The sequence below is a fragment of the Schistocerca piceifrons genome, unplaced genomic scaffold, assembly GCF_021461385.2.
Source record: "Schistocerca piceifrons isolate TAMUIC-IGC-003096 unplaced genomic scaffold, iqSchPice1.1 HiC_scaffold_961, whole genome shotgun sequence".
NCBI lineage: Eukaryota > Metazoa > Arthropoda > Insecta > Orthoptera > Acrididae > Schistocerca > Schistocerca piceifrons.
The window spans coordinates 1-2,500 of NW_025729236.1; the positions used below are offsets into that span (position 1 = coordinate 1).

General features: G+C 57.4%; 1 non-coding gene across 1 annotated transcript in view; it reads left to right on the top strand.

Moving 5' to 3' along the window:
- The first annotated feature begins 992 nt into the window (after nucleotides 1–992).
- LOC124774287 overlaps nucleotides 993–2,500 on the top strand; it is a 1,911-nt gene continuing 403 nt past the window's right edge. Inside the window, exon 1 of the ribosomal RNA XR_007015275.1 lies at nucleotides 993–2,500. This exon is cut by the window's right edge and continues 403 nt beyond it. This is a non-coding gene — a ribosomal RNA (small subunit ribosomal RNA).

Genomic DNA, 2,500 nt, shown 5'->3' on the forward strand with positions numbered 1-2,500 from the left:
TGAAGTTGCTAATGGCGATGGACGCCTACGTTTTCTGGTGAAGTTACGCAAATGAAGAAATGGTAACCCGTTGTGGTGCGGTTGTTCTCGCTAGGGGTGAATCGGTGATGGCGACGATAGGTTGAGGTACTAACGGTTGTTCCAGCGATACCCACCATGCCGATGAAACTGAACGGCATCTGGGTGTGAAGCGATACGCGGTGGTGGCTGGGTGGGACCGTCCCCGGCCGGTGAGGGGGCGCCTCCCGGCGTGCTGGCCGCGCGGTGCGTGGGCGCAACGCGCTACAGCCGGCTGGTGGGGGCGGCCAGTGGCAGGCGCGCCGGCCGACGGACGCGGCAGGCGTCGCAGCTGCGCGCCGGCGCACCCTGCGCGCGGCGCCGTGCGGCCAAAGTAGGTCCTCGCGGGCCCGGTGCGAAGCGCGGTGGACATCTTCAGTGTGCTGGTCCGATTGAGGACTGTGTGCGTTGAGGATGCGCCGCCGCCCGGCGCTCGGCGCCGCGACGCCGTCTGCTGCTCGGTCGCCCCAGCGTTCTCGCTGGTGGTTTGTATCGCAGCTGTGCGGATGTGTTGGCGCGTGCGCTGTGCTGGGAGAGTTCGCTTCGGCACCCAAGTGGGGCTTTTGTCCTTCTGTGGCGCTGGCGTTGGAGCTGCCGGTCACCGTAGGTGGCGCGGTGTTGTCTCCCGCCGGCAATGCCACGACAGCACGCTCCCGGGCCTCTGTCGGCAGCGGCAAGCTCAGTTGGGAGCACGGGTGGTCGCACCGAAAGCGTCTACTCGCCTAACTCCGGGCGATTGCGCCTCTCTCGAACCCGACCAAGTACTTGGGACGGCGCTGCGCGCCGCCGGGACCTGAGAGGGTTTCGAGGTGTATTGTGCAGGGGAGCTCAGCCTCCTCCTGTTTGCAGAATGATTGAGCGGACGCTTGCGTGTTCGCGCGGGCCCCCGGGACACACTCCCGGGCGGCCGGCTGCTCAGCTCTAGTTGGCGCAGCTCCCTGGTTGATCCTGCCAGTAGTCATAATGCTTGTCTCAAAGTTAAGCCATGCATGTCTCAGTACAAGCCGCATTAAGGTGAAACGCGAATGGCTCATTAAATCAGTTATGGTTCCTTAGATCGTACCCACGTTACTTGGATAACTGTGGTAATTCTAGAGCTAATACATGCAAACAGAGTCCAGACCAGAGATGGAAGGGACGCTTTTATTAGATCAAAACCAATCGGTCGGCTCGTCCGGTCCGTTGCCTTGGTGACTCTGAATAACTTTGGGCTGATCGCACGGTCCTCGTACCGGCTGACGCATCTTTCAAATGTCTGCCTTATCAACTGTCGATGGTAGGTTCTGCGCCTACCATGGTTGTAACGGGTAACGGGGAATCAGGGTTCGATTCCGGAGAGGGAGCCTGAGAAACGGCTACCACATCCAAGGAAGGCAGCAGGCGCGCAAATTTACCCACTCCCGGCACGGGGAGGTAGTGACGAAAAATAACGATACGGGACTCATCCGAGGCCCCGTAATCGGAATGAGTACACTTTAAATCCTTTAACGAGTATCTATTGGAGGGCAAGTCTGGTGCCAGCAGCCGCGGTAATTCCAGCTCCAATAGCGTATATTAAAGTTGTTGCGGTAAAAAAGCTCGTAGTTGGATTTGTGTCCCACGCTGTTGGTTCACCGCCCGTCGGTGTTTAACTGGCATGTATCGTGGGACGTCCTGCCGGTGGGGCCGAGCCGAAGGCCGTGCGACCGCCTCGTGCGTGCTCGTGCGTCCCGAGGCGGACCCCGTTGAAATCCTACCAGGGTGCTCTTTATTGAGTGTCTCGGTGGGCCGGCACGTTTACTTTGAACAAATTAGAGTGCTTAAAGCAGGCAAGCCCGCCTGAATACGTGTGCATGGAATAATGGAATAGGACCTCGGTTCTATTTTGTTGGTTTTCGGAACCCGAGGTAATGATTAATAGGGACAGGCGGGGGCATTCGTATTGCGGACGTTAGAGGTGAAATTCTTGGATCGTCGCAAGACGAACAGAAGCGAAAGCATTTGCCAAGTATGTTTTCATTAATCAAGAACGAAAGTTAGAGGTTCGAAGGCGATCAGATACCGCCCTAGTTCTAACCATAAACGATGCCAGCCAGCGATCCGCCGCAGTTCCTCCGATGACTCGGCGGGCAGCCTCCGGGAAACCAAAGCTTTTGGGTTCCGGGGGAAGTATGGTTGCAAAGCTGAAACTTAAAGGAATTGACGGAAGGGCACCACCAGGAGTGGAGCCTGCGGCTTAATTTGACTCAACACGGGAAACCTCACCAGGCCCGGACACCGGAAGGATTGACAGATTGATAGCTCTTTCTTGATTCGGTGGGTGGTGGTGCATGGCCGTCTTAGTTGGTGGAGCGATTTGTCTGGTTAATTCCGATAACGAACGAGGACTCTAGCCTGCTAACTAGTCGCGTGACATCCTTCGTGCTGTCAGCGATTACTTTTCTTCTTAGAGGGACAGGCGGCT